Source organism: Petromyzon marinus, unplaced genomic scaffold (assembly GCF_048934315.1).
Source record: "Petromyzon marinus isolate PM22_M1 ecotype Great Lakes invasive population unplaced genomic scaffold, UKy_Petmar_22M1.pri1.0 PM_G_Scaffold_19, whole genome shotgun sequence".
Taxonomy (NCBI): Eukaryota; Metazoa; Chordata; class Hyperoartia; order Petromyzontiformes; family Petromyzontidae; genus Petromyzon; species Petromyzon marinus.
The window spans coordinates 295,211-309,307 of NW_027422750.1; the positions used below are offsets into that span (position 1 = coordinate 295,211).

The 14,097-nt window shown below is 37.3% G+C and overlaps 2 long non-coding RNA genes across 3 annotated transcripts; both read right to left on the reverse strand.

Annotated features, from left to right (window-relative positions):
• Positions 1-201: 201 nt before the first annotated feature.
• Positions 202-5,637, reverse strand: LOC142912147 (uncharacterized). Its single transcript, XR_012933927.1, has 6 exons — positions 5,511-5,637; positions 5,233-5,384; positions 4,535-4,612; positions 3,014-3,190; positions 2,143-2,343; positions 202-672 (listed from the first exon to the last, which is right to left on the reverse strand). It is a non-coding gene; the product is annotated as an uncharacterized LOC142912147 (long non-coding RNA).
• Positions 5,638-6,143: 506 nt separating this feature from the next.
• LOC142912148 (uncharacterized) lies at positions 6,144-13,650 on the reverse strand. Of its 2 annotated transcripts, XR_012933929.1 has the most exons (5): positions 13,586-13,650; positions 10,180-10,229; positions 8,431-8,558; positions 7,835-7,885; positions 6,144-6,554 (listed from the first exon to the last, which is right to left on the reverse strand). It is a non-coding gene; the product is annotated as an uncharacterized LOC142912148 (long non-coding RNA). The 2 variants fall into 2 exon arrangements; XR_012933928.1 differs by lacking the exon at positions 13,586-13,650 and having other exon boundaries at positions 10,180-10,442.
• Between the last annotated feature and the right edge of the window lie 447 nt (positions 13,651-14,097).

Here is a 14,097-nt window from a genome sequence, read left to right on the forward strand (position 1 = left end):
GGAGAACTGTTTGATCTCATCAATTAATGCTGTTGAATCAGAGATGATTTTGTTCGTTTTGGTGACCAGGCTGTTGGTGGGATCTCTTTTTATTTTTGTATAGCTGCCATCGTTGAGTAGTTCTTGAATTTTGTTGTTATATTTTGTTTTGTCCATGATGACAGTGGCATTGCCCTTGTCGGCTGACGGACTTGGTGCCATAGTGTAAGTGTGGAATTTTCACAATCACATGTGTCAATCTCCCCTTGATCACCTTGTTCCCTGGGCCTTAGATGCATTATGATCAGGCCCAGATTAAACTTATGAGGGGCCTAAGGCAAATAAGAGCGAAGGGCCTCGGTACGTATTTCATATTGCAAAATAAATTATGAAGTCAGTTTAACACGTAGGCTTTCGCGACCAACATCATCGTGGATATTGGAGTCATTCAACATATTTTTTTCTCTCAAGCGGAGGTTAACACCAGCAGTGGCTCGAACAAGGAACTTGAGGCGGCACCTTGACCGTTACTTTTACACCAATATCTTAATCACAGAACATTTGCGAAACACGAATATGTGTAGAGCCCAATTCCCACGCCTACCTCTGCCTGTGCTGGAAATCAATCATGAATTTAGCATATTTAGCCAGTGTGGCTGCAGCCAGCTGAACACTTCTTCTCGTCGCACAGAACTGTAAAAGAATAACCACAAGGTGCCTTCAATGCACGCTATTAAAAAAGTATGCCTGCTTCCAAAGGAATGCACGTGAAATATCTAAGGCCTAAACCATTTTAATATTTATATATGTGCGCTTGACTAGGTGTGATATTCATTGTATAAATGCATACTTTTATAACGTTTTGTGTGCGCAAACGTATATGTGTATGGCCTCTACAGGTGCTCGCTAAATGCTTCTTGCCCAGACAGCGCGAGGCCGTCACCGCCACGGACGTGATCTACGCCCTCAAGCGCCAGGGCCGCACTCTCTACGGCTTCATCTCTCGCGCACTCAACCAACCCAAAGGCTCTCTTCAGAGCCACCCACCTCTTCTAAACGGCTTGCGCGCCAGCGTTACCAAACCGTCCACGAAAGAAACACTTTCTAAATGGAGCACACAATTCTGGCTTAGCAATCATTGGAAGGATTTGATACACCATTTCAGGTCTTAATTGATTGTTCACGCTTACGGTGGCTTTCAGACAGCATACATTAATTTTTCGTCTCCCCCCTCCTCTTTTCAGAACATAGATGGACTCGTCCTTCTAAATAAACTGCCAAATCGCTGCACGTGGCGCTGACGTTTTTTTATAAATAAAAACACCGTTCAAAAATAAATTAATTAATGCGAACCGACACTTCTTTCAAATGTTTCTTGCCATTGCTTTTCACACCTGATGACGACCGTTTGTGTTATGGTCGAAACGTCGTGAGAATTTTTATTGTTTTATATATATTCTATTATTTTATTGTTTCCCTTCAACGTGACTTTACCGAAAGAGCTAAGAATAATCATGTTTTTCTTGTTCATGTTTTTGTTTGTTGCGGTTGCACCCGATTCAAGAGCCGGATGGCTCACAGGGCTCTACACCGAATAAATGAAACTGAGAAAACTGAAACTGAGTCTTGTAAAGACTAAACAGGGGATATTGCCGTTGTGTGATTGTATATGCATGGTTATAGATATGCAAGTGGGGAGTGGTGGTTAGTGAACCGTGCTACAAACCCTGTTACCCGAGTTCGATTCCCGCTCATGATCAAAAGCGACGGTGAATATTTCAACCAATTCTGGGGCTTCCTTAGGTCTACTCAGCCTCAAATGAGTACCTGCTGTGATACTGAAACATCAGCATTGGGGAAACAAAGGCGGTCCGGCGTGGTGCTGCCCACCCACCCCCTCGTGTGCTCATGATGGTCTTCATAAGTGCTCGCTTACCAGCACTTCCACCAGCACTTCCCCCAAAAGTCTGTTAAGGCTACACATGAGATTTTTGTCCACATTGCATTTCCTGTTTGCTACGTATGTGTCAATGGAGGCCATATACACCTTAACATATTCCATATTTAAGGGCTATGCATGCAAAATATTTAAATTTTAAAAAATATGCAATTAAACTAATCATGCCATTTTGACTTGGAACAACAAATAAGACATGTACTCACAATGAGCGTTGGCTTTTGCTCAGAATATGTTTGTATAATTTTTGCGAGCTTGTAGTTGAGTATCAAGTCAAATTTAAAGGCAGTCTGTAGACGATAGAAAGGAAATCCCAACACGATTTTGCGGAGTTTCACAGGCCGATGCTTTTCATCCAATTTTACGAAGATTGCCGTTCCATCCCTATCAGACAACCACTCGGCAACCTAGAAAGAGAAAGGTGGATGCCTCAGCAATATTTGTAGAGGATATACAAATATTAATTTAAATGCATTGAGAGGTATTCATACCTCTCCATATTTTATATATATAAAAAAATGTCTGGGCATTTGCCCACGTGCAACTTGATTAAGATGACACAAATTCCTTTTAACAGTGGATGTTACAAATTAAATGCAACTAGTTTATAGTAGACGTGAAGGTTATTTTTTTACTCAAATGAGCATTGAGGCGGTGCTCATATCCTGTTTACAGCCCTGAGCCAGCGGTGGACATTCTACATTCTTATAACGGGGGAGAGTCTATCCGTAGAACCAATATTGACTCCCCCACAAAGTGATACTGATTTTAATTACCCCCGAAGGACCATGGAACGAGTTAGCACCCCCAACGAGGACTTTAACTCGCAGCCTTCTGATTGCGAGCCGCTCGCTCTACCACTGAGCCACCTGGCTATTAGCCAATGTTATAGCAATATATATACTCTTTGGTTCTTTCGCTCAAGTCACGTAGGTATAAAATAAATACAAATTATATATACGTGACTTCACCGAAAGAACCCAAGTGTATGGATTTCTGCAGTCACGAAAGCTTCAAATCAAGATTGTAGCGATACAGTATATGTTTAAACAATGTATAATAAGTATGCCAACTCACATCTTCTATATTGGGAATGGTGGCTGACAGGGCGATGATCCGTACTCCCGCACAGGTATGCAGCGGTTGAAGCGCATCCTTTGTGGAGGTTGGAGGGACAAGGTTATAAAGCGTCTTCATTCTGCTGACCACAGCCTACAAGGTGGCACCACGTGACTCATCCCCTACTGTGTGTACCTGCACCATGACCCACAGCATAACACGACGCAACTTCCATGATTTTTTTTTTATCGAAGTATCCCACGATCTTGTCTCAGGTTCTTTTCCTTGAGTTGTCCAAACTCGTGGAGACCACTACAATGCCTGTATCGGCAATCGGCCCTTCCCCATCCTGCAAGCATGAACCACCCTGAAGTACTGAGCTGTCGTGTACTCTTCCAGACTTCTGCATTGCTTACAGTATTCTGTCTTGCCACGAAATTCCCAACATCTCAGACACCTGGGCACAAATGCCAGCAACTTCTTTATAAGTTGTTTGAATGGGTCCAACTTTATGATCGAAAAATTAACACATGGTACTCCCACTTCAATTCGATGACCATATATTCAAATTAGGTACTGTAACCGTATGCATGCAATCCTCGGTTTACCTGCTTTTGTGGTACGTCATTTTGGAATAACGTGCGCGTTGTATTTAGACTTTATATTGACATACGCTAGGCAATTTTCGGAATATCGTCATCCGCAACACGAGATGCGCCACCCTAGCCTGGCACCGCGACCCAACGGCGTTGCCAGCAACCAGTGCGGTACGATAACTCGTGCGCTATACTTGTACGGCATTCACTAACTCTAAGTCTGTCTCCCTCCTCGCCTCCATCCATCCCCTCCGCAATGCAACTCCGGCGTCTTAACAAGCAATACCGGATTTCTTTATTTTATAGGAAGTAAATTAGAGTTTACGTGATTTTCTTTTTAATGTAAAGTATTATATTGTGGGTACATGTATTGTATTGATATAGGCTAGGATAATAAAAGCGATTACGTCAGCGAGTGCGAGTGAAATCCCCGAACCACCTCCTGTACCATTATTTATTCTGGGAAAATTGCTATTGAACATACGCGATTTTGAGATACGCGCACCTTTCCAGGCACACGTCTATCTCATAAGTCAAGGAGTCCCTGTATAACTATGTCACTTTATTGGATTGCAAATCCAGCGCGCTAACCATCACACCACTGTGGCCGCTTCCTATAAATTCAATACTGTGCACAGGAATAACCCGGTTTACGTCGGGGATGCGTTCCTGAAAGGTGCGATAGCGAATATCCAAACGACGTCAATCGAAGCAATTTACAGGGCAGGTGGAGGCGAAGGCTGAGGTGACGGACCCGAGAAAGGACGGATGCTGTCATCGACGTATGTGTGGGTGGAGGCGACGCAAAACAGGTCGCGGTATCCATGAAGTGACGACGTATTTGCGATATGTGAGGTGGCGGGGGGGGGAGTAAATGGGGGTATCGCTGTATTTACAAAAGTATGCCGAGGAAAACCAAGAACAATACAGTCATGTACTCTACCTCATCAATCAGAAACAGCCTCACGACCTGCACGAGAGACCTGTCGTGCCACTGTCTTGTTGTGCTATCCCATTTTTCCTGCAAACAAATGAAGTCAGTGAGCCCAGTAGAGATATAACATTACAATGTACAAACAAAAGCCCCGTGACCCCAGGTTCACACTCTGGGAGCGTGCCACACCCGAGTATGGAATTATCGGTGGATATGAGAGATCCCGGTGGAGTGTACGGCTGAATCAACTTTGCGAAGTGTACGGTTGAATCGTTTCCTGGATGTGAGGTGCAGCAAGCCCATTGAAGGCCTTGAACACGAGTAGGAGAACGTTAAACTCAATGCGGGTGTGAACTGGGAGCCAATGAGAAACCTGAGCACAGGTGAGACATTACGTTGTGTTCCGTATTATGTAGGTCAGCATCAAACTAGGACCCATATCTAACAGAGTGGGTCCTCACCTATACACATCGAGCAATTCAGAAAAATAGGCTTAAGAAAGCCTGACTCTGCTAATGAGACAGTGATAAGCAAAACCGGTCCAGAGTATTGCTTGTGTTGAACCAATACTGCTGAAATTATTATGATCCCAGAAGGTCGTGTGGTGGCTGATGGGATGTCTAAAAAATATACCCTTAATTTTAATGTGGAAGGACAGCTACGTGAAGGAGGCGTATTGTCAGCTTATTTATTTTTTCAACACTTACCGGTGTTGTCAATATTATTTGGGCATCTTGTGTCTCAAAATAGTCATCGACGTCCGTGTCTCCGGTAAGCTCTTTGCACTGAATGCCGAGTGCTCCAAACTTGTTCTGCCAGTCTTCGAATTTCTCCCGACACAGTGCCTTGATGGGGGCCACTAGGGGGTGCGCGTCACATTCATGCTCACACAGGTCTACATCAAGCGTGCTTGCTGTTGTACGAATACAATACCGTGTGGGCAATTGCAACAATGTATAATGTAACAATTAAGAGACGTACTTACTATAAATAACTTTTGCATTGTAGGAGGGCCCTTGGCATTCCATTAAGAGTCGAATTATGGCCAGCTCAAAAATAACAGTCTTCCCAGAACCAGTTGGAGCACAAACCACTACAGGTCTGTTTGTGCACAGAATCTTAATTTTAAAAAATGTAAGACAAAGTTTGTTAAACATCGTATAAAGTCATATCCAGCATTCATATGAGGTACTGTCATTGCCTCTTGGAAGTTGTGCAAGTGTTATCAATTCGGCAGAGTTAGTCACAAGTAAGCATTGAGGCGGTGTTAAGTTGGGGATGAGTCTGTCTCTCCATTGGGTAATCACTGCAGACTCATCCACAAAGTGGTACCAATTATATCAACCCTGGTAGGATGATGGGGTGAGTTAACCCCCAACCTAGATTTGAAATCACAAATTTCAGATTGTGAGCCGCTCACTCTGCTGTTCAGTCACCTCATTATAGCATGCATATGCTTGCATGATATGCATGTATTCATAATAAAGGTTTTTGGGTTAGATCGCGTTATTTATAAATGTGTCGTAACCCTCCACCACCCGACACGGCCAATCAGCAAAAAAGTGTCACGTTGACAAAAGACAAATAGTTCACTACTATAGCCCACCAGTGTATTGAAGAGTGAATCCACAACATTTACAGTTTGAGTACGACGTTTCGCTGGTAATTACATCCAGCATCATCGGGCAATTCGCCAGAATGGTGAATAATATTGATCGCGAAAGCCTACGTGTTAAATATGCCTGTATGATTACCTCTAGAAATCTTAAACGTTGTAACCTTATGATTGTTTCACTTAGTAATGACCATTAATATCAACCCTCTTGGTACATTCCACAGACATAGTTACCATCAGTAATGAAGATGTATAGTACCGAGCAAAACAAAACTGGTATCACTGCATAGAAATCAAACCGTAAGTTACACGTTTGTTTAAGTGTAAAATGCCATATGCTTACGTCATCCATGACGCGAGACTGAACCGAGTTAAAAAAAGGAAACTCCTTGAAAATATGTCTGTAAGGCAACGCTGAAGGTAAGTTTAGGATAACATATGTTTAGGATTATGAATTCCCATGGAGAATAACTAAAAAAGGAGACTTTTGTTACTTTATTCAAAGACAAACATGTGCTAACATTTATTGAGGAAATTGTACATTCGCATTGTTTGGGGTTATTGTCGTTGTTACGCTTATTTATCAATGAGAGTCTCACTGAGTCTCAACACCTTTTTCAGAAAGCATAACTACATTTTTGCTCATAAAACACACAATGTCACACAATCCAGCAAGTATTTTAATTATTTTGGTTTCATTGACGTTATTGTTTGTTATTTATATTCTGAAGGGTGCTCCAGATGTTTTGTGACCTCCAATTAATTGACTCGTAACATTTTCCCCCTTTGTGTATTCATTTCTGTTTTGAAGAAACTTTATTTTAAAAATATGAAGGTTTTGTGAATTAAATGGGGGGGTCACAAAACATCTGGACCACTCTGAATATATAGATAACACAATGATAGAGCACCAGACTAAGACAGAAGAAGGTTACTTGTGTTGTGGCCGAAACGTCGTGAGAATTTTATATTATTGTTTTATTTTATTATTTTATTATTTCCCTTTTACGTGGGTGACTTTACTGAAAGAACCCAGAAGACAGACTAAGACACTTCTAAGGTAAACAAGGTAAACAAAAAAGTCGGTGATTTCCTGCTCAAATGAGCACTGAGGCGGTGCTAAACTCCTGTTTACAGCCCTGAACCAGTGGTGGAAATTCCACATTCTTATAGGACAACCAGTTGACTTCCCCAACAAAGTGGTAATAATTTTATATTAACCCCAGAGGGAAAATTGGCTGAGTCAACCTCCAATCAGGATTTGAATTTCACAACCTTGAGATTGTGAGCTGATCCCTCTACCGCTGAAGCCTACCTGGTTGGTTCTTACTCGTTTCAAGAGCAACACAGCTGAAGGAAGTCCACTCATTAATTTCATATATATTTTGTTGAATGTTCACAAATGAACATAGTAAAAATAGCACAAAAATATCAAGCATGCAATACTCCTCTGTCACATACCTGTCCCTGCACATAATATAAAAAAATAAGGCGATGTATTACACATCCGAGCGGCCACACGTCTTTCTCGGAGTGAATAATTTCAGCAGCGTTGATGCAACAACAAAAAAGCAAAGTCTAGTCCGGTTGAAGCTCAATTCTGGTGAGTGAAATACCAATCTTACAGGCAAGGGCCCTCACTTGATATGATCGATTATTTTTTTGTTTTAAAGAGGCAATCTCAAAAAGGATACGAATTTCAGAAACTGATCGCATTTCACTGATACTAAAGTCTTCTGAGTTTTCTGGGGAAAAAAAGAGATATGTTTTCAGTTTCAAGGACAATGCATATATTATCATAGTATGTTTTTTGTTTGCATTTTGACTGCAATTATTGTGGTTAATGCAGTAACGTGAATCCTTGTTAAAAAGGTTTCAGTTTTGTTGCCAGAAAAAAGGGGAAAATCCCTATTATTACATAATTATACAATTAAAGAGAAATCTGAAAAGTCCCTTCGGAATATTAGGAAGAAGGTTGCAATGTACAGTTAACACAAACGTATAATGAGCACGATTGTGGAGAATACTATAGGTAACTACATAAATAAGCAGCTATGACCCCTTCCCATATATGCGCCTCCACGTAAAAAAATATAAAAGTATTATTTGCACATCCCATCAGCAGCATTGGTACAACACAGGCAAGCTCTGTATTGGTTTCGACATTGAGTATCTTCAAGCTTGCTTGCACCAATGCTGGTGAAGCGACTGATGCTTTACGCAACGATAAAACGAAAATATTTGAGACTACCCATCACATGTACTCATACACCAAGTCTCATTATCTCACCTCCAACGTTCTCTTTGGCTTCTCTACTTTCTGAGGAATCGCCGCATTTGAGATTTCCTTGAAAGTCATTGGTATACGTACCAGAATACTGGCCAAAGCCATCCATCGACTCCACGCCTTTGTGAACACTGTAATGACAACAACAAACATCACATTATTCTCGCATTATTCTTGCAAAACAAGAATTCCGTTTCTGTGTTAGGGAACTCATACATATAGCAACGCGCATGTTGTAAACTCTTCTTATCCACACCGATATGCGGGGTATTGTTGGTGGATCCAAATATCAATGCTTATCTCCGTCCACTTATCCTCGTGTAGAAGCGTGGACACACACGTACGCGCGTTCCGCGCCGTACGTAGCCAACCGTGCTAATCGGAGGTGCGGGTATTACGGTGTGTTTGATACTGGCAACATTGTATATCGAATGTGGAGATGTGGCTCCACGTGAATATGATGTTTAACTTCAAATAGAGCATCGTGTGAAAGGGTCTCTGGGCCACCTCACCATGCAACACACCAGCGATTCGTTTTCTGCGTATAGATGAGGGCACTACAGTGGATCGTCATCAGCCATGGTCGATCCACTGCTGGATAAAGGCCTCCGCAATAAGCCGCCGCTTTCTCTCACGGCCCTGCAAGCTAGCAGACCATCATTGCTACCACAATACGTATGTTGCAACAAATGTTTGTTGTCATGGCAATGGGAAATATGATAAAAAAATGTACTCTAGTCAACCTTCATAATTAAATGTAAAACGTAGATTAATAATATAGAGTAAACATGCCCACTGCGTTGTTTGAGATGAGGTGCTATAAATAAGCCACATTAATCCAAATGCATTGCATAGAGCACCCAACTCCACAACTATGGGACAATGACGTTCAAGGGCTACAATCCATCTTCAAATCGGGTGCTAAAATGTAAAAAACATGTTTTGACCTATCAAAGGGCAAATGTTGTCCTCGAAATGTAGTACACTTAAGGCGTGCCATGCAAATATAAAAATGCTAACACTGTACGCAGTCATTTGCACATAGCGACGCGTGATTTCACTTAGTTTTTTGTTGTATTTAGATGTTTTTAGACAGTGAAATACATGATACAAACATTAGTTGAAGGCATATGTCGATAGTTGTGAAAGATTATAAATGTATTCATATTGCACACACACTGTAACAAATGATCTGAGCGTCAGCTTCATTTTAGCCTAAGGGACCCCCTCATGACAGCTTGTCCTTGTGCAGCACAAGGTAAACACAACCCTGAGCCAATGGAAATTCCACGTGCCTATGACAGAGGCGAGTTCATCCATAGAACAACCTAAACAGGTATCTGCCGGCAGGGGGCGATGTTGCCTTTGGTTATAGGACCCATATCTGATAGGGTCCTTGCCTGTGTTCTATGGTTCTTTCAGTAAAATCTAGATTTGAAGCTTTCGTGATTGCAGGAATCCATACTCTATATAAAATGTATACCTACGTGACTTTACTGAAAGAACCAAAGAGTATCTTTTAATTAAGCCACGTAGATCGAAAAAAAGTTATTAAAAACATCACAACGTTTCGATACGCAAACACAAAGCGGTCCGTCATACGCTTGTGTTGTAACCGAAAGGTCGTGATATTTTTAATCGCTTTATTTGGATTATTATTTTTTTCTATGTACGTTAACTTTGTTTTACCGAAAGAACCGTTAGAATACGGACCGCTGCAGTCACGAAAGTTTAAATAAAAATGTCCTTCACCTGTAATGATCCATCTTGCAGTTCACCAGCATTGGTTGAAGCGAGCCAGACTGGTGAATGTTGAACGTGTGCGGAATGTTGCTTTGTGTTAAACCATTGCTGTTTATTTACTTTGAAATAACTGTTAGTAAGTTATCCCTGACTAGGTGAATCTCTAACGAGGTTAATCTCTAACGAGGTTAATCTCTAAGTTAATCTCTTACTAAGTTAATATCTTAATAAGTTAATATCTAAGTCAATATCTTACTAAGTTAATATCTAAGTTAATATCTTACTAAGTTAATCTCTTACTAAGTTAATCTCTTACTGAGTTAACATCTAAGTTAATCTCTTACTAAGTTAAAATATAACTAAGTTAATCTCTAACTAAGTTAATAGCTTACAAAGTTAATATCTTACTAAGTTAATATCTAACTAAGTTAATATCTTACTAAGTTAATATCTTACTAAATTAATCTCTTACTAAGTTAATCTCTTACTAGGTTAATCTCTTACTAAGTTAATCTCTAACTAAGTTAATATCTTACTAAGTTAATATCTTACTAAGTTAATCTCTAAGTTAATATCTTACTAAGTTAATCTCTTACTAAGTTAATATCTTACTAAGTTAATATCTTACTAAGTTAATATCTATCTAAGTTAATATCTTACTAAGTTAATCTCTAACTAAGTTAATCTCTAAGTTAATCTCTTACTAAGTTAATATCTTACTAAGTTAATATCTAACTAAGTTAATCTCTTACTAAGTTAATCTCTAAGTTAATATCTTACTAAGTTAATCTCTTACTAAGTTAATCTCTTACTAAGTTAATCTCTTACTAAGTTAATATATAAGTTAATATCTTACTAAGTTAATATCTTACTAAGTTCATATCTTACTAAGTTAATCTCTAACTAAGTTAATCTCTTACTAAGTTAATATCTTACTAAGTTAATATCTTACTAAGTTAATCTCTTACTAAGTTAATCTCTTACTAAGTTAACATCTAAGTTAATCTCTTACTAAGTTAACATCTTACAAAGTTAATATCTTACTAAGTTAATAGCTTACTAAGTTAATATCTTAAAAAGTTAATATCTACCTAAGTTAATCTCTTACTAAGTTAATATCTTACTAAGTAAATCTCTAACTAAGTTAATATCTTACTAAGTTAATCTCTTACTAAGCTAATATCTTACTAAGTTAATCTCTAAGTTAATCTATTACTAAGTTAATATCTTACTAAGATAATCTCTTACTAAGTTAATCTCTTACTAAGTTAATATCTTACTAAGTTAATCTCTAACTAAGTTAATCTGTAAGTTAATATCTTACTAAGTTAATATCTTACTAAGTTAATCTCTTACTAAGTTAATATCTAACTAAGTTAATCTCTAACTAAGTTAATGTCTTACTAAGTTAATATCTTACTAAGTTAATATCTTACTAAGTTTATCTCTTACTAAGTTAATCTCTTACTAAGTTAATCTCTAACTAAGTTAATATCTCACTAAGTTAATATCTAACTAAGTTAATCTCTAACTAAGTTAATATCTTACTAAGTTAATATCTTACTAAGTTAATCTCTTACTAAGTTAATATCTAACTAAGTTAATCTCTAACTAAGTTAATGTCTTACTAAGTTAATATCTTACTAAGTTAATATCTTACTAAGTTAATATCTTACTAAGTTAATCTCTAACTAAGTTAATATCTTACTAAGTTAATATCTTACTAAGTTAATCTCTTACTAAGTTAATATCTAACTAAGTTAATCTCTAACTAAGTTAATGTCTTACTAAGTTAATATCTTACTAAGTTAATATCTTACTAAGTTAATATCTTACTAAGTTAATATCTAACTAAGTTAATCTCTAACTAAGTTAATGTCTTACTAAGTTAATATCTTACTAAGTTAATATCTTACTAAGTTAATATCTTACTAAGTTTATCTCTTACTAAGTTAATCTCTTACTAAGTTTATCTCTTACTAAGTTAATATCTTACTAAGTTAATCTCTTACTAAGTTAATCTCTAACTAAGTTAATATCTTACTAAGTTAATATCTAACTAAGTTAATATCTTACTAAGTTAATCTCTTACTAAGTTAATCTCTTACTAAGTTAATATCTTACTAAGTTAATCTCTTACTAAGTTAATCTCTTACTAAGTTCATATCTTACTAAGTTAATCTCTAAGTTAATCTATTACTAAGTTAATATCTAACTAAGTTAATCTCTTACTAAGTTAATATCTTACTAAGTTAATCTGTTACTAAGTTAATCTCTAGCTAAGTTAATCTATTACTAAGTTAATCTCTAACTAAGTTAATATCTTACTAAGTTAATCTCTTACTAAGTTAATCTCTTACTAAGTTATTCTCTTACTAAGTTAATCTCTTACTAAGTTAATCTCTTACTAAGTTAATCTCTTACTAAGTTAATATCTTACTAAGTTATTCTCTTACTAAGTTAATCTCTTACTAAGTTAATCTCTTACTAAGTTTATCTCTTACTAAGTTAATATCTAACTAAGTTAATCTCTAACTAAGTTAATATCTTACTAAGTTAATCTCTAACTAAGTTAATCTCTAACTAAGTTAATCTCTAACTAAGTTAATCTCTTACTAAGTTAATATCTTACTAAGTTAATAACTAACTAAGTTAATCTCTAACTAAGTTAATATCTAACTAAGTTAATATATAACTAAGTTAATCTCAAACTAAGTTAATATCTAACTAAGTTAATCTCTTACTAAGTTAATATCTTACTAAGTTAATATCTTACTAAGTTAATCTCTTACTAAGTTAATATCTTACTAAGTTAATATCTTACTAAGTTAATATCTTACTAAGTTAATATCTTACTAAGTTAATATTTACTAACTTAATCTCTTACTAAGTTAATCTCTAACTAAGTTAATATCTAACTAAGTTAATATCTTACTAAGTTAATATCTAACTAAGTTAATATCTTACTAAGTTAATCTCTTACTAAGTTAATCTCTAACTAAGTTAATATCTAACTAAGTTAATATCTAACTAAGTTAATATCTTACTAAGTTAATATCTAACTAAGTTAATATCTTACTAAGTTAATCTCTTACTAAGTTAATCTCTAACTAAGTTAATATCTAACTAAGTTAATATCTAACTAAGTTAATATCTTACTAAGTTAATAACTAAGTTAATCTCTAACTAAGTTAATCTCTTACTAAGTTAATCTCTAACTAAGTTAATATCTTACTAAGTTAATCTCTTACTAAGTTAATATCTTACTAAGTTAATATCTTACTAAGTTAATATCTTACTAAGTTAATATTTACTAAGTTAATCTCTTACTAAGTTAATCTCTTACTAAGTTAATCTCTAAGTTAATAACTTACTAAGTTAATCTCTTACTAAGTTAATCTCTAACGAGTCTCACTGAGGCGCCGATGACTCCATGACGACTACCGACTGGGGGCGTTGCCCTGGCAACGGCGTCTCCCGCCAACTGCCACCGACCGTCACGTGACGGCCCCTTCCCCCTCCCCACCCTCGCGCTGCAGTTTCCCGCCAAAAGCGCACGCGGCGCTCGTTATGTTAATGAGGATGACGTCGTGACCTGTGGCGCCAATCAGTGCCCACAGCGCCCGTAGGACACCACGTGCCTGGACTGTGAGCGGTAACCCACTGATGATGTGTGCAGGGCAAGGCCGTACTAATTATAATATATTGCTATAAACAATATTTTTTACAAAAAATTATAATTGCTATGCCATGTAAATAAAAACGACAACTTGCTAAACCTTGGCCACAATATCTGGACTTGTCTTCATGTAACAACGCATAGATTTCAGTTCGCGTGATTGTGGTTATGGTTGTACTTTTTAAATCCCTAATCTCTGCCATTACATACGATGATACAAGCAAAGGTCATAAATAAATAAAAACAGA